At 47.2% G+C, this 17,164-nt stretch overlaps 1 protein-coding gene across 1 annotated transcript in view; it reads left to right on the top strand.

Annotated features, from left to right (window-relative positions):
* Positions 1-17,164, top strand: part of LDLRAD4 (low density lipoprotein receptor class A domain containing 4) — a 405,759-nt gene that overhangs the window by 59,812 nt on the left and 328,783 nt on the right. Inside the window, exon 2 of the mRNA XM_069468559.1 lies at positions 371-460. The gene's annotated coding sequence lies outside the window, so the exon portion shown is untranslated. The remainder of the gene's footprint in view (positions 1-370; positions 461-17,164) is intronic.

The raw sequence follows: 17,164 nt of genomic DNA, 5'->3' as shown, positions 1-17,164 counted from the left end.
GGATGTGTATGAATTTCAAAGCACCTGCCAGGCCAACAAGTACCGTGTCCGTCATTTGTTCGTGGCCTCCCGCAGAGGGTGCGGCCGTGTCTGGACGGGAGCTCCATGCGCGCCGTGCCCCGTGGCTGCCGGCAAACTGCGGGGGGTTTTGTCCCAGCGTCGTCATGTCCTCACGCGAGTTTTCGGTGTAATTCTTCTCTCTCACTTCCCGTTATTACGTGACGCTTGGCTCTGTGTTCCGTTTCCTTCGTTCCGGTATTTGCGCCCTTGACCGTGAAAGCTCCGGTATTTTTTGGCGCACGGGGCGGGGGACGGTGCAGCAGGAGAAACCGAGATGTGGCTCACAGAGATTCTTCGTTTTTCTTTCCAGCGGTTCAAGCTCTGCCTTTGTGACATCAAACCTCTTCTTCTGGTTGGGCCATTTTCAAGAGCTGACACCAGTTTCCACGTAGGTTGAAAGGTGAGCAGAACTTACGACGCCTCCCTGCGACAGCGTCTGGAAAGCAGAGCCTGTCGTTGCACGCGCTGCGCTGGGCGGCGGCACACCTGTGTCCTCTGCACCTGTATTTCTTCTTGGGGGTGTCTGGAAATAGAAGTTTGGATGACACCCATGTGTTTTGGTCAACTTCGACGCCCTCAGGCCTAGACCCCACTGGGAGCCAGCCCGGTAGGGCCGGGGGTGGGGTCAGTGGCAGTTCTGGGATGTGCTGGGGTGCCCACCCCCAGCTTGCCCTCCCCCGCTCCCGCCGCAGGCAGGCCCCTTAGCCCCATGCCTCTGTTTTGTCAGCTCTTAAGTGATTTCAGTAATTTCATGTCACGAAACAGCAAATGAACAAATACATGAGAATCTTGTAAGCAATTGTGTAAAATATAAGGCGCAAAATTTTTCTGAGTTTTTAATGTGCCAGGTGGTACGACTGATTGCTTACGGCAAGTCCTTACTGGAACCTGAGCTTTATAAGGGCCAGGACCAACCCCCTTCCCTCCCCGCCTCCCATTTATTCTTTCTTCAGGGTCTAGAACAGTGCCTGGTGTGTCAGGGGAGTTCACTCAAACTTCCCTCAAGTGAGATGAGTTGACAGAGACCCCCCCCAGAGCTCTTGGAGCATATCCAGGCCCTATTATTTATGGTTGCTGTTGGAATTAGACGAGGGGAATCTTCCTGATTAGAGGAGTGTCAGGAAGGATTTCACGTGCCTCCTCACTGAGGCCCACAGGGCCTTGAATTCAATGGCCCTTTCACAGTGCGGAGCCTTCCTAAAATTGTGGGTGCTAAAAGCACGTATCACATAACACAGCCCCCGTGCTGATTCAGTGCCAGGCGCAATTCCTCTGTATTGCTGCGGTGAATGCAGTTCTTGCGTGCTTGTCTCCTGAGAGGATTTCACGATCAGATATCTGAAAATTTGGATCCTATTGGATCGGCCCTCACAGGATGGGCGTTAAGCTTCCCAGGGAGTACCCTGGCTGTGCGCCTCATGCTGGTCAGTGTCTGAGGAAAGATGCGTCACCCGGATCATCCCTTTATTAGCCTGATGGGACAGCTCGCTGCCTGAGGACGCCTTACCTTCGCTGCCTTGGCGAGTGCAGATGGGCCGTGCTATTTCTCTCCCATCATTTGGCACCCCCACTGCCAGCTTAGAGGGGGAGGCTGCAGCTCATCTCTGCCAGGGTGGCTGAAAATGTGGGTGCAGTTCAGTTTCTCTTTCGTCATTTCCAATACAGTCCCCGTTGAACTGACCCACCAAAAACTAACGCTGTCTTCAGTTGAGTTTTACTTGGTAGCTGATCACACCACTGGGCTATGCCCTTAAAGACTGTGAGACTTAATTTACAACATTTTGGCAAAAGTAGAAATAATTCTTGCAAATTACGTAAGTATCTGATTCCCTGTCAGATGGGGTTACCTCATTCATCAGCTGTTTTAAGCAACTTTCAAAACTGGTAATGGAAAACTTTCTCTTGACTGCAGTGCTGTATGTGGATTTTAAATGAAATACAAGGCTGCTTCCTCCTGAGCAGCCTGGGGCCGAAGAGCAGATCACCGTCTCTGCAGAACTGCGCGTCTCCGTGCGTCACGGGTAATTTTCAAGCACAGACTTAGGTTGTGAGGTGTTGTAAGAACTTTCACACCTCTAAAATAGGTTTTTGCAGCTGACTGTCCTGGAATTTATATTTGCTCCGTTACTTGTAAAATTTTGTCCCTTAAGCAGCTCGCAGCTGGCCTGTGAGACATTCCTCAGTGCTGAACACGGGCAGGTGGCGTCACCTCCCCTGACTCGCCCGGGAAGGCTGTGCAGTTGTGCGCTAACTGCAGATGGTCCTGTCTTCCTGAACGGCGGGTTTATTTGGACTTGGTTTTAAATGTGGTTTAGGTTGTTATTAAATGTATTTTTAAATTTCACCTCCTTGGTGAGTCTGAAGACATGTGCCCTTTGCCGTATTGCATTTGTTGGGGGCGGTCAGAAGACACAGACTTCGGCTCGGATTCTGGCCTGGTCACTTTATTCACTTTGTTACCCTGGCAAGTCCTGACCCCTCTGAGTCTCTGCTTTTCTCATCTTTAAATAGGATAATATTTATCTGGTGGAATTATCCTGAAGATGACTAATTCAGCATTCGGTGCACCGTGGGAGCCTAGCAAAGTGTTGGTTATTATCACACCGGCCTGTGAGCTGGGAGGGTTGGAGGAAAACAGCAGGGGTCCTGAGCTTTGTCCTCTTTCAGGACTAACAAAGTTTGCTGCAGAAGTTCATGCGGCGTCTTGCTTGTGCCAGGCACGGTGGCGTGCTGCCGACTTGGTTAAGCACAAAGCTATGGGACAGTAGGTGCAGGAATCGTTAACTCAAACTCTTGGCACCGTATCCTGACGTCTGCACTGGAGAATGACACCTCAGACTTGGCTGCCAGCGCAGGTGAGGCAGGGTCAAGGTCTGTCAGGGATCGGAGGAGATGGGGAGGACCAGGACGCGGATGGCGTCCCAGCGGGGAGGCACTGGGCGGCTAGGAAGTAACCTTAGACCTAGGTGAGGCACCCCCAGCCTGAACTTCCTGCCTTTGTGTTCAGTTGAAACTTTGTAAGGTAAAATCCAGGAGGATCAGTAAGTCCTGGGGGAAGCAGTCCTTACCTTTGAATGTAGGTCCCTGCTAAATAGAGTTGTGTTTATTTTCACCAGACATATGTACAAAGTGATCTCTGGCACTGTGTAATTAAACAGGTTAAATCCTGAAAACGTGATCAAACAAAAACAGTGGGAGCTGTGATGTAAATGACCCTGTTGTGCTGGGGGCTCTCTGACTGAAGGGGGATTTAAATTCTACCTTAAAGTTAGGTTCCCGCAGAGGCTGCCCAGAGGTTTTCCGTCTGCATGAGAAGCTGGGCGGCGGCCGGTCAGAGCGTCTGCCTCCTGGCTGCTGTCTGGGAAGTGATGCCAAGGCTGCCAGTGCCAGGGGTCCTGGGACGGATCCCACGTGCACAAGTCAGGGTCTTCTTGGCTTCCAAAGTGCTTCTGAGCTCTTCAGGCCTCTTCCGGCCTCCTCCCTCCCCACTCCACTCCTGCTGGCCCTCTGTCTGCCAGAGCTGCACCTCCGCCTCCCCTCCTTCTTCTACCTTAGGTCAGGAGTGGCACTGAGAAGGTCAGAAACACAGCAGGGGTGTCGGAGATGTCAGGGTGCTGCGTGCCGTGTTGTGGGCTGGATTAGAGAAAGCCAGCGGTGCAGGGAGGTGCACTGTCTTAGAGGTGGGGCAGAGGACATTGTCACCTCTGTCACTCTGTCTGTGGCCTGGGACCTTGCGAATCCTCTCTGCTTGTTTGTTGGAGTCTGCCCGCCTATGATTACATTATATTATTTTCTCATCCAGTAGACACGCAGAGTCATATCAGAAAAACACCTTTACATTTTGCTTTAAAACTCGTGTGCTAGCAGCTTCGTCAGTTGATGCCTAGCACAGTAATCAAACTGCTAAAAAGCTAGCAAATTTTCCACCTAAAAACTTTGTGGGGGAGGTTAGGGTGGGGGGTGTGGGGAAAAGAGTGTAAAAATAAACCCTTCAGAGATTCTGGGTTGCTTGGTGGCGTGTGTGTTTCCCGTGGTGCGGGAGGTTGGAAATAGCATTGCTTTTTATGGGATTCTCAGCAGCAGCTCGAAAATTTGGCTTTGTGGGTTTGGTCTCTCTGTGCGGGTGAGGTGGATTCTGCAGTGCCAGGCAGCACGCCCCAGCACTGCCACTGTCTGTCTTCCTACCTCCCTGCCCCTCACTCAGTGTCACCGGGATGAATGGCACTCGGGTGTGACATGTGCTCTGCCAAGGTCAGGTCCTTGCGATGACTTGTCTGTGGTGGCTGAAGCCAGTTGTAACAGACTGAGTCTCAGCAGTCCCGGTAAAGTCACATTGGAACATCTGCGAGGGCAGTCGTGGGGAGGGGTGTCCTGGATGCTGTGTGCCAGCGGGTCCCCTTGAAGTCTTGATTTCAGTGGGGTGCACAGGCCACCCTTCCAAAAGGAGCCCCTAGGGATTCTTGCGATTTGTTAGAGTTACATAATTCTTGCAAATGGAGGTAGGTTGCTGAATTCCTCTCAAAGTCAATGCAGAAAGGAAATGTGAAGGAGACAGCGCTGGGACACCGTTTTTTACCCCCAGGGGACCAGAGGCATCTGTGAATTCCTTGAAATGGTGCTTGTGCCAGGAGAGAGTGCCAGGGACTTGATGGGTTCTCAGGAAGGTTCCGACCTCCAGAAAAGGTTAAGAGTGTTTGCAATGAGGCGTGAGGTGTGCGGTTCATTTGACTTGGAGAAGTCATTTTCGTGATGCTCGGGTTGGAGGTGTCATGAGTGGGCAGAGGGCGACACCAGCAGGGGAAGGGACTGTTGCAGGTGTCAACTGGGCCTTGTCTTTGTGGGCTTTCCTCTTGGACGTCGTATAATGTTTGATTTAGTGTTGGGTGTGATTCCTGCGAAGGCTGCCTGGCGATGCTGGGTTAGCTTTGCAAGCTCAGCGCTGGGGAGAGGTGCCCGTTGTGCACGAGGGGTCTGGGCTCAGCCTGACAATTAGTAAATGGCTTCCTTCCCCCTTTTCCTGGGATCTGGTTTGTGTGGTCCCCCACATTTTTTTGCATGTCTTTCTTAGAACCCAGGGGTTGTGGTAGGGAAGTCAAGGCCGTGTGCTTGTCCAGAGGACCCAGGAGGAAACCTCAGCTTTCACAGCATACTGTGGCTTGGGAGCTGCTTAGCCATCCTCTTCTTTGGCGCCTTGGGTCTGCCGGGGCTAGTGGTGGTTGGGAGGCAGGCTCAGGAAGAGGTGTACAGCTCACTCGCAAATGCAAAGCGGAGCCCCTGCCAAGCGGTCATGGTGGGAGAGAGCCGTAGACAGGTCAGGAGTGGTACTCACACTGCGTGGCCACATGCTCCATGTGGCCACAAAATTTTTCTCTCGAGTCCACAAGTATAGCTGGATGAGCAAGGAAGCGAGGACCGCTCCTCCTATTTTTCCAGGTAGGGTGTGAAGACCGGTCGTCCTAAATGCTCTGCAACCCAAGTCTGCATTGGCGTTTTAAAAGTTCCAAAGCTGTTCCCTGTTTTGCAGCTTCTATTTTAGTATGCCAACATTTTATCAGTGCTATTGCATTCTAAGCGTAATGATACTTTTGACATTATTTCTGTACTTCGGTGGAGCTGCATGTGCCTGGTGGAATGCCATGGCAGGGGCCTGCTCCTGTGGTCTTGGTCTGCAACAGGGCCACATGCTCATCACCTGGCTCCTCATCTCTGTGTACCCCTGATTTCATAAAAATGAGAAAATGTGCTAATATTCTTGAATCATTTGAGAAAAAGTTGTTTCATGCATCCAGGTGGGTTTGTGAAATATTTTTTGGTGCTTTGGAGGACACATGGTGCTTCTGAGTCATCATTTAAAGAACTTGTCATCACTTAGTGTGATAGTTAAGCAGTTACCTTTTTTGATCTTTGATTGTTTCTCGAACTTTCTGTTCCTCCTTTTTTAAAAAAATGTGGCAAAATATACATAACGTGGAGAAATTGGAGTCTTTGTGCATTGCTGGTGGAAATGTACAATGGTTCAGCCACTGTGGAAAACAGTATGTTTTAACCATTTTTAAGTGTGCAAGTCAGTGGCATTAAGTACGTCCACATTGTCATGCAGCCTCCACCTCCATCTCCAGAATACTTTTCATCTTGCTAAACTGAAAACTGTGGACCCAATAAACACCAACTCCCCATTCCCCCTCCAGCCCCTTGCAGTCACCATTTTGCTTTCTGTCTCTATGAATTTGACTACTCTAGGTACCTCATAAGGCAGTAGTCCCCAACCTTTTTGGCACCAGGGACCAGTTTCATGGAAGACAGTTTTTCCACGGACCAGGGTTGGGGTGAGGGGGTGGCAGAGTCTGTGGCCTAGACTCTAACAGGCCACGGAGTGGTATTGGTCTGAGGCCGGGTAGTTGGCAGCCACAGTCATAAGGTACCGGACTTGTCCCCTTGTGACTGGGTTATTTCACTCAACATAATGTCCTCAAGGTTCTTCCATACGTAGCATGTGTCAGAATTTCCTTTCTTTTTAAGGCTGAATACTTTTCCACTGTATTTATATACCACGTCCTGTTTATCCATTCATTTGTCGATGGACATTGGGTTGCTTTCACCTTTTTGGTGACTGTGAATAATGCAGCTGTGAACATGGGTGTCCAGATATCACTTGGAGTCCTTGCTGTCAATTCTTCTGGGTATCCTCATTTTCTTTTTTAAACTAAACTCTCGAGACTTACTTTTTGAAAGTGCACTCTCCAGGCAGACACCAGGGGATCCAAAAGAAGGTGTGTGAAGCATGGTGACCTCATGAAACTATGGGGTTTGCAAACATGAGCTAACTAAAAGGAAGTAAAGGCCAGAGTGGCACTGAGGCCATGCTCTATGGCTGAGCAGTAGATGTTGGTAGGGGGATCAGATGTTAGCAGAGGCTGGCGTAAAATGTGGTGTGTGGCAGCCAGTACGTGTTTCTGGGTGAGACAAGACTCCTGGTGGGGCCAGATAACCAGCTTCCAGAAATGACCCACTGGCCTGCACGTTGCTCTTGTGTTATTAGGGATGCTATAGCAGAGATGGTCAGGAAATGCGAAGAAATGGGAAACTTCCTGGTCAAACTCATATTTTTCCTGAAAATTGGAAAAACTTTAACTGTAACCTTTTAAGGATAACAATGCATTATTTATGGTAAGAGTTCTGCCAGGTTTTTAGTGGAATGACTCGCAATCGTACGCACGTTAAACGTGCAGTATCAAATCATTGCGTTGCCTTCTGTGTGGTGTGGCAGCTCAGACCCTTATGAGCCTACCTATGAGGCCTTCATTTTACTTCATGCCTGAAATGCCCCATCTAATCGAGAAATAAAGCGCCACCTGCGAGAGGCTAGAGATGTCTCAATTTGGGCAAACCTTGGCTTTCTAAAGTACATGGAGTTGCTTAAAGTCACTGAGACAAAGCAGCTCTTGCTTGAGGGGAGCAGGGGGAGAATAGGAAGGATTGCAACCAGCTGTTTGTGATGAAATTTATCTTTAACACACAAAAAGAGCTCCAGCTATGTGCCAGGCACCCCGCAGGGGACTTGGCTCAAAGACCAGTGGGGAGCAGGCCCTGCCTTCCTCAGGGAGCTCCTGGTCTGCTGGAGGAGACCCACCGTGTACCATGGTTGTAGCTCAGCCCCTTGTGCAGAGAGGACCCCAGCAGAGATGTCCATGGACACCTGCCTGGGGAGGTTTGTGGATGTGCTCACAAAGGTGGTGGCCTTTCAGGTGGGTCTTGAAGTGTGGCCTGGCGTTTTCTAGGTGGATGAACGTAAGGAGAGAGCATTCTGAGCACAGGAGAGGCTCATGCAGATGCATGGGTGTGAGGAGGTGAACAGGATGTTAGAGGAAGGGCAAATGCTGCTGCACGTAGGGTGCTTGGGAAGGGAGGTGGGAGATAAAGTTGGAAAAGAAAGTTGGGGTCAAACCATAAAGTATTTGAATGCTGTGAATAGATGGTCTTGTAGGGCATGGGGAGCCACTGAGGGCTTTTCAGGGAAGATGGTGTCATTAGATATGCACTTAGGAAGTTGAGTCTGGTGGCCAGGGGTAGGAGTGAGTGGAGGGGGAGACACAGGAGCTAAGAAGACCCTCCAGGAAGGACAGTGAGGAGGCCAGAGGGGCAGGGCATGAACCGAGGCAGCAGCATGGAGAAGACAGCCCAGGGCAGAGGCAGCTGCATGCTGGTTGACAGAATGTGGAGGGCAGGCGGGCAGAGGGTGGATTGCAGAGTGACTTCTGGGCTTTGGTCTTGGGTAAAGAGAAGATGGTATGAGTAGCGACAGGTAGCCTAGGAGGTGGAGCTCACTTGGGGGGAGCAGTGAGTCTGGACTGAGACCCCGCGGCTCCACATGCCTGAAGGACGTGTGGGGAAATGGCTGGGGATCAGCCAGACAACAGTCTGAGGCCGGGGGAAGTCACAACTACAGATGGAGATTTGGGGTCACCAGCGTATGGCATCATCACCCAAAGGAGATGGAGCAAGTAAGAGAGCAGGCCTCTGCAGAATGTTTCTGACGTCTGCAAATATCTCATTATATCTTACTATAAGATGGCAGTAGGATATACTAAGATATGGTTACCTTAGTGCTATACTGGTCTTTATATTAGCATAATAATGATGATCTATTCTGTTCTCAAGTTATTATCTCTCATGATTTCTCAAAAAGTTGTTAGGCTTTTTAACATTTAGTACTGTGCATCCTTTTCCTTGGTATGTCCACCGTCCAGAGCACTTCCCGCCTCTACCTAGGTGGCTTAGGATTGTTGTAGCTCACACTTGTATGTATCGTCTCAAAAACCAGTGACTAAAATAGTGCATATTACAGTCAACCTTCAATTTGGTTCAATTTGTCCAGTGAACCTCTGGTTTCACAATCCTCTGACATCATAGCTTGTCTTCTGCCTGTAACCACTCAGGATTAGTTTTAATAATTTCACCCCATTTCTCATGCAATTAGAAGGATTTCCCTGTCAATGTTTTTATAGGTTATTAAGTATGGAATTTCCTTGTTTGATAGTTGATATCTCTGGCATTTCACTTTGACACTTCTTGTTTTATTTTTATTATGAAGGTACATCCTCAGTTTTGCAACTGCACATTTTGGCTTGTGATTATCTTTCACATTTTTTTAGAGCAATTTTTGTGCAACCATGGATAAGTCAAAAATTTGTGTTATTTTTGAACATGAGTTCTGTCGTGGAACTAATACAGCACAGACAGCTTGAAATATCAATGATGTGTTTAGTAAGGATGTGGCTAATGAATGCACAGTAGGTTGATGGTTTGAAAAGTTCTGTTCTGGTGATTTTAATCTTGAAAATGAGCCACATGGGTGACGTGAGACCAAGGTGGATAATGATGAGCTGAAAGCTGTAGGGGAAGCAAATCCATCTCAACATATGCGTGAATTAGCAGCAAGGTTTGATGTTATTATTCCAACAATATTGGACCATTGGAAACAAATCAGTAAGGTAAAGAAGCTGGATAGATGGGTTCCGCATGAGTTAAATGAATGTCAGAAGAGAAATTGTCTCAAAACACAGTCGAAAACTGAATATTCATCAGAAAAAGCTAATGGTATCTATCTGGTGGTCCAGTGCTGGTATTATCCACTACGGCTTCATGAACCTGGTCAATCAGTTACAGCAGATGTCTACTGCATCCAGTTGGACGAAATGATGAGGATGCTTGTGATTAACCAGCAGAGACTGGTCAATAGAGACAGGCCAATCCTCTTGCAAGACAACGCTCAACCACATGTTGCACAAACAGCACTGTTCAAACTACAGGGGCTGCACTTGGAAACTCTCTGTCATCCACTGTATTCACCAGACCTTGCTCCAACTGACCACCACTTCTTCCAGGCTTTGGACCATTTCTCACAAGGGAAAATATTCAATTCTCAATGAACTGTGGAAAACGCCTTTCACGATTTCATCACCCCTCACTCTCTAGCCTTCTTCACTACTGATGTAAGCAACCTACCATTAAGATGGCAAAACTGTGTCGACAGTTTAGGTGCATACTTTGATTAATTGTACTGCTTCTTGTTTGAGATACAATAAACTAAACTTTTGATTCAAAGTCAGACGTTTCATACTTAATGACGTAATAGAAATTGGGAACACTCAAAGGCTTTGTAATCAGCCTTCTTCACAAATGCATTTTACTATTACTTTATTACTACACGACAAAAGGTTATTTAGATATAAATGGTTTGCATTCTATATCTCCTGGGTTGTATTTGATAAAGAGATGTGAGAAACAACCCTGTGCTTCCTTTGGAAGATCGGTGAAGGGGTGGCACATTCTTTGGGTAAATAATGGACTCTTGGCCTGTGCACATTCATCTTGTCTCGTGCCCTGACTGTGACGGCCCCACCCTGCCGAGCAGGCACGTTCACCCTGCTGCGCTGTCTGCCCCCGAAATATGGACAGGTGCCCAAATACTTCTTTTTTAAAATTTTTTTTGTAGAGTTAGGGTCTTGCTGTATTGCCCAGGCTGGTCTTGAACTCCTGGCCTCAAGTGATCTTCCAGCCTCAGCCTCCCAAAGTGCCATTAATAGGATTACCGGCATGAACCACTGTGCCTGGCCACCAAATTCTTATTCTACTATTCTGATTACACGAGGACCTAGTGTGGGTGAGTGGAGAGAGAAACACTTATTATAAAGGGTGGACTTAGGTAATTGAATATTTATTTCAGAGAAAATGCTAGTAATTAATATAAACTTCCTGCAATTGAGAATAATTAATAGAAGACCAATTAAAGAAACACTGATGACATTGGTTTGATACAGAGAAAAATGTTAAAAAAATCTTATCTCACAGGAGGCATAGATATTAAGGCAAAATGTACCTGCATAACTAGTTTTAGTTTAATAGTTTGGGTTTTTAGGGATTTTAGAAAATTTCATATCGACCTAGAAGCCATCGGGTAAATGACCAGATACTATTAATATTACCATTCTCTCCACAGTGATCACTCTATTCCATGAAGAAGGTGGAAACGGAGTAATTATAATTGTCAACCCAAATAAATGACTGAGGCAAAAACCTCAATCAATGGAGGTTTATTAGGCTTAGATTTTGAGGATGCGCTGGGGAAAAACAGAGATAAGCTGTGGCTGTTTTTCCAAAGGAGAGGTTGGAACCTTCAGCATTTTAAAGGCACAGAGAGAAGAGATCAGGCAGAGGGGAGGTGGGAGCTGGTGAGGTAGAGTTTACATTCTTGTGAGGCCCAGGAAATCTACCTTTACATAAAATAAGGGAGTGAAGGAAGTATCAATTATGTAGATGTCTCTGGGTAGGCGGAAAAATGTCTGATTCTGTGCAGTTCTGTTACCTGTGGGATAAACTTGAAATTTATTATTAGTGTGGAATCAAACAGGCTTTAGGTTTAGGTGCTAGACACAGGTGCAGTTTGCATGTCCTTGCTTATGGGTGGTCAGCAAGAAATTTCCTTGATGAATGATCTGTGTATGAGGCCTTTACCTTCTCTTTTGCATAAGGAGTTGGGGGTGTGACCATGAGACCTTGATTTTCTTTTTACATAATTATCAATTTATATTCCTTTCACATTTTGAAGTGGAGGATTTACTTCTGTAGCAATTCTAATTGTGATCTCCGAGGTGTTTTTCATCAATAAAACTTACAGCAGTTTTACCATCCTCCAATTAAATGCGAGTAGAATATAACGCAGAATAAAATGGGCAAATGCCCCAGCCTCAACTTCAAGTCAATAAAGCCAAGTGGTATCTTTTTAACCACCTTCCATCAGCTTAGCCAAAATTTACAGTGATAAATATCTCTTCCATATCTATTTAAAGAACAAGAGTTTATTGAAATTGAATGATTTATTTTGGCTATTCGTATTGGAGTCATTTACACTAAAACTATTTCAAGTTTATAGCAAAAGAAAATTTAGTTGATAGGACCAGATACACAACTTTTGCTATTTCAAGTTAAAATACTGCTGAAAGAATTTAAATAATGTAAAAAGAAATCTGTAAAGGAGCTATTGCGATATCGTGACCACGAATGAAAAATCCTTTCGAAGCCACTGCTACAGGGTGACCACGGGCCACAATAACAGTCCTGTGAACCTTGGCAGTGACCATGCTGTCTGGCAAAGCATTGGGACCTACTGATACAACTGTCCTTGTGGAAGCATTTAAAGTGCCACCTAGGGAATAACAACAAACAAGGACGGAGCTTTGGCAGAAGAACTAAGACACTGGAAACAGCCACAGCCTGGCCTTTGGGTATTTTGGCAGGTGGGGGCTTTAAGACACACCAATTGGGCCCTGTGGGGACCTAGGGCTCTGTTCCTCATTGCAGCACTTCCGAAGGCCCCACTGCCTGTAAGGGCTCCCACACTAGACATAGACCTGTTTAGCAGTTTTGTTTTTTGTTTTTAAACTGAAAGAGGTTTATTCTGAGCCGAATACCTGTGACCATGGTCCGGAGAGCCACTCCCAAGAAGCTCTGAGTGAGTGGTCTCACCATGGTTGGGTTACAGTTTGGTTTTACACATTTTAGGGAGACAGGACTTACACGTAAAGTCATAATCAGTATATGGAAGGCGTCCATTGGTTTGGCCTGAAAAGCAGCAGTTGTTTTAAACACACTCAGGTATCATGTCTTCTGAGCTCTGCAAGTAAAATAGTTCAGTTCCAGAGTGCATAATGGTTGACTTCCTAGGGACTTAAATCACATCACATTCATTTCTCATTTGTCTACATTGCAGACGTGGATAAACTGAGGGAATGAGAGATGACACGAGGCTTCTAATAGCATTTGTGATGACTCTTGCAGGGCTAGAAGGGATTAAGACAGTATTGCAGAGTGCAGGACATTGAACTGCTCTGCAATTTGTAAATGTGTAAATTTAAGTAGAATTTAGTACTATACGGCTAATTAACTGTCCTGTCACTTATCTTGAAACCTTCTTCGGGAGAGTCATCTGTCTTTAATTTACAGTTGAACAAAAAACACTGACTCCATCTTTGGGGAACTTCAGTAGAGAAAGCATAAATAAGACTGTAATTAAGAATTGCTAGTTGGCCACTGCTGTACTTTGCAAAATAAAAGAGAGTCGTTGGTAGCATCCTTCGGGGTCCATCTGTTCTGTCTTGGAGAACTCTGCTCACCTGCAGACCCAGCTGTGCCCAGGCCTGAGCGGTTGGGACTGCCATGGAGAGATGGGGTGTTGGAGAGAAGAACAGCCACGTGGCAGACTACAGGTGTAAATTCTTTCTTGCCAAAGTTGGGTGGTCGAGGTTCTAGGGGTAAAGGCTCATGTTCAAGAACAGGCTTCCTCCTGCCTGGAGAAGAGCCACGCTGACTCTCAGCCTTCCGCATGGGTGCTGGGGGCTCTGGAGCTGGAGTGGCTGCGCCCACTGCTGAGCACGGCGGGGAAGCTGGGGCCGGGCAGTCAGTCCCTCCCGTCTGTTCCGCTGAGGGATGGCCTGGTTTCCCGTGGTTCTCAGGGTGCCTTGGTCCTTGAAGAGGAGTTCCTGGAGATTCCTTGCTGTCCATGGTTTTCCGCAGAAGACTGTTAACCCCTTGGATGGCTAAAACGTTTGGCTTGCAGTCCCCTAATCTTTGTTTATATCCTAAGATTTCTCCAACTATCTCAGTACATCTAACTTATCTGAGGTAAAATGATCCTGAAACCATCAGAGCCCTAAATTATCCAGTTTCTGCTTGGCCGGAGAATTGACTGCCATTGAAGGTTTCAATGTCTGTGCTCTCTTCAGTTGCTTGTTTTTCTTTATTCATTCTCTAGATGGGGTATTCTTAAACAAAAAAAAATCTGGATTTGTTTTAGGCACTTTTTGTACCTTCTTCTTGTACTAGACCGTGTATATTTTCTTTGTTTGGTAAGAAGGAAAATCAGGGTATCTTGAACGAGTTCTGTTGTCCACTGTCAGACGCTGTGACCGACTGCCGGCGTGCGGGTTGAGTGAGATGGGCAGCTGAACCAGACGTCAAGCCCCGGCTGCGTCCTAGAAGTTAGAGTACATCGGAAAAATGGAAGCATCTTTTACCCATCAATTTAAATCCCTGTTCATTGATACCAGCCTTCGCTCTCGGATGGTAGGCTAAACGCTGCACAGGAGGGGACAGTCCACCTAAGACTGTCTCTGCCAGCCCGATGAGCGGGTCCCAGACACCGTGCTGCTCCTTGGCTTGCTGAGAGGTGGTCCGCCCCGCTCGGGGGCCCGAGCTAGCCCTTCTGTTGTGACACATGAGGATTTTAGTTTTCTGAGGCTAACTGAATTCTGAGATATTTTCTCAGTTTATGGGCAATAAAAAAACTAAACGAAACTATAACAAACTGTTTATCAAGACTGGATGGTTTGGGCCTCTGAGTCACAGCAAAGGAGCCGCTCGAGAGAATATGTCTGAGTCGCTGCAGCAGAATCCACTCCACCTCTCCTTCCCCTGAGCCAGCCTGTGTTTGCTGACGTCTGTACACCTCTCCAGCTGAGGCTCAATCTGTTGTGCTCCAGAAAACAACATGGTAAATGATGTAATCAGCAGCAAAGCCCGCTGCCTCCAGGAGGGGCGTCAGAAGGCAAAATCAATGGTTTGTAAATTCATTCATTCATTCCCTTATGTGTTTGGTACATAATTGTCGAGAATTGTTGATTGGAACCATAAAATATTGGTCCTGGCAAAAGCGTTATACAAATTGAAGTGTGCGGTTGGGAAGCTGAGGCACAGACACTTGGCTGTGGTGGCAGTGTGTGTGGAGAGGGGGCCGTGGGCACCTGGCTGGCTCCCTGGGTGTTGGGAGCACCCTTCACCATAGGCTCAGCCCTGCATTCTCACCATGTAAGCTCCGCACGTGGCTTGTCTAAATCACAGCTAATGTTTTCCAAACCTGAGCAAGATCTTCAGGAACAATGAGGGTCTTTCAGCGTAAGTGTGATCTGTCTTTAAAAACTCCTGAATTTTGGCCGGGCATGGTGGCATGCATCAGTAATCCCAGCACTTTGGGAGGCTGAGGCTGGAGGCCAGGAGTTCAAGACAAATCTGGGCAGCATAGTGAGACCCGGTCTCTATAAACGATAAAAATAAAATGTCAGCCAGGCTTGATGGTACATAATTTTAGTCCCAGCTACTTGGGAGGCTGAGGTGGGAGGATCACTTGAGCCCAGGAGTTGGAGGTTACAGTGAGCTATCATTGCACCACTGCACTCCAGCCTGGGCAACAGAGCCAGACCCTGTTTCTAAACCAAACCAAGCCAACTCCCCAAACTCCTGAATTTTAACCAAGCAGTGTTTCTGTGGAATTAAGATATTCCAATCTCATGACCAGTATAATTTTCTCCAGCATTCTTTAGCATACCTTTTTTTTTTTTTTTTTTTTTAAATTGTGCTTTTTATGCTTGAGATTGCTGGGGTATCCCATGCAGATGCCACAGCACAAGGAGTGTTCAGTTTACCTAGGAAACACTGCCCTGAAATCTGCTGGGCTCTCCGATTAGGTTACTTTTGAGCCAGTCTGATGAAATTTTGGAAAGTCTCTCAATAAAACAAGAATTTTCCTTCTAGGCTACCAAAAAGAAGTGCTAGACATTGAATGTTTTTAGTGTGGTCAGTCTCCGTGCATTTGTGATGTGTCTTTCCGAGTGGGTGACAGGGAAGTGTGGTGGGATTCGGAAGTTTCCTGGCCCCGAGGAGCTTGCCAGCTGTCGGGATGGTGGGGTGGATGGCAGAAATGATAACACGTTTCTGAAGGCCTGATTTTTTCTTCATTTATTGTAATGGTGCTTTAGTAGCATGTGGCAGCCAGCAACAACGCTGGGGGCAGCTTGATGTGACATGGATTGTGTGTGGGTCGGCTGCGGACATCACTCCTGGGTGTGCCCTGGGTGTATCTGTGATCCTGTGAGCCACACTATTCCTGTCACTGTCTCCTGCTTCATTCAGCTAATTGTGTGGCTTGGGATGACTATAGGTCAGGAGCATTTGAGTTGTATTTTTAGCATCTAGAAAGATTCTAGACATTGTCTAGTCTTTAGGCTGTGAGTTACCTTCACAGCAACCTATGAAATGAAACATGTCCAACACATGTTGGGAAAGGAGAGAGGATGTGTTCGGGGTCAGCTTTCTCATGCCCAGTTCTGCTCAGAATGTAGAATGGAAATGTTGAAAGCCTTTGCAGATCATGCCTCCCGGTGGAGAAAGTGAAGCTGGAGAGGGCCCCATGACGATGGAGTGGCACGAGGCAGGAAGGAGGGTCTTGTTGGTTTCTGCTTTCTCCACTCAACTGGGCAGCACATCGTTTCTAGAGGATTTATTTTGCAGTTAATGGGGCAGCAGTAAGTGGCCTTCTCGAGAAGTTCATGGGAGATCAGCAGTCCTGATAAAAGTTCTTTCATTTGCGACCCCTTGTTCCTCAGTAATTCTGGGGCCCAAAGGCCGTTGCAGAGAGATCTAGCACTTCTCCAATCCAGGGGCAGCCGGGAGGGCAGGATGAGCGGGACGGCGCCCTCCTCGGGCAGGACAGCTGTGGCTCCGGGACTCGGGCCCCGTGTCTGAGGAATGCGGTGAAATCTTAACTTTTAAGGTGAACACACGATGGAAACACAAACTTGAAGTTCCTGGTTGAGATGCTGGCTAAGTAAACAGAGTTTTTGCCAGTCCTTGAAGTGTTGGAGCAGGGTTGGCATTCCTTGGAATTCAGTTTTATGCCCCTTCTGGGGCCTCTGATCAGTTTTGGAAAACTGGTCCTTTTCTGGACATCATCATTTAGCAAGGGTGGGGTAAGAGGAGAGGAGACAGTATTTCTAGGTCGCTGCTGGGAAGCTTTTGCCATGTAGACAAACTGTAGTGGTCCCCTGTGAGTGTATGTGTTTGTGTTCTTCTCTGAGTCAGTGGTATTTGTGATTATTTTATGGCTTTGTTTCCCCTCTGCCATCTCTGAACAGATACTGAAACCATTTAATTAAGTGTAGATGCATGAAGCAAACACCTACTCATGTAGAAGTTACACGATTCTATGCAAACCACACGCAGACGAGCTTGCTGGGCAGTGTCAGAGCTGGCCGAGAACATCGCGTCACACTGG

The sequence above is a fragment of the Eulemur rufifrons genome, chromosome 5, assembly GCF_041146395.1.
Source record: "Eulemur rufifrons isolate Redbay chromosome 5, OSU_ERuf_1, whole genome shotgun sequence".
NCBI lineage: Eukaryota > Metazoa > Chordata > Mammalia > Primates > Lemuridae > Eulemur > Eulemur rufifrons.
Note: the sequence above shows the minus strand (reverse complement) of the source record. Positions and strands in the feature narration are given on the sequence as shown.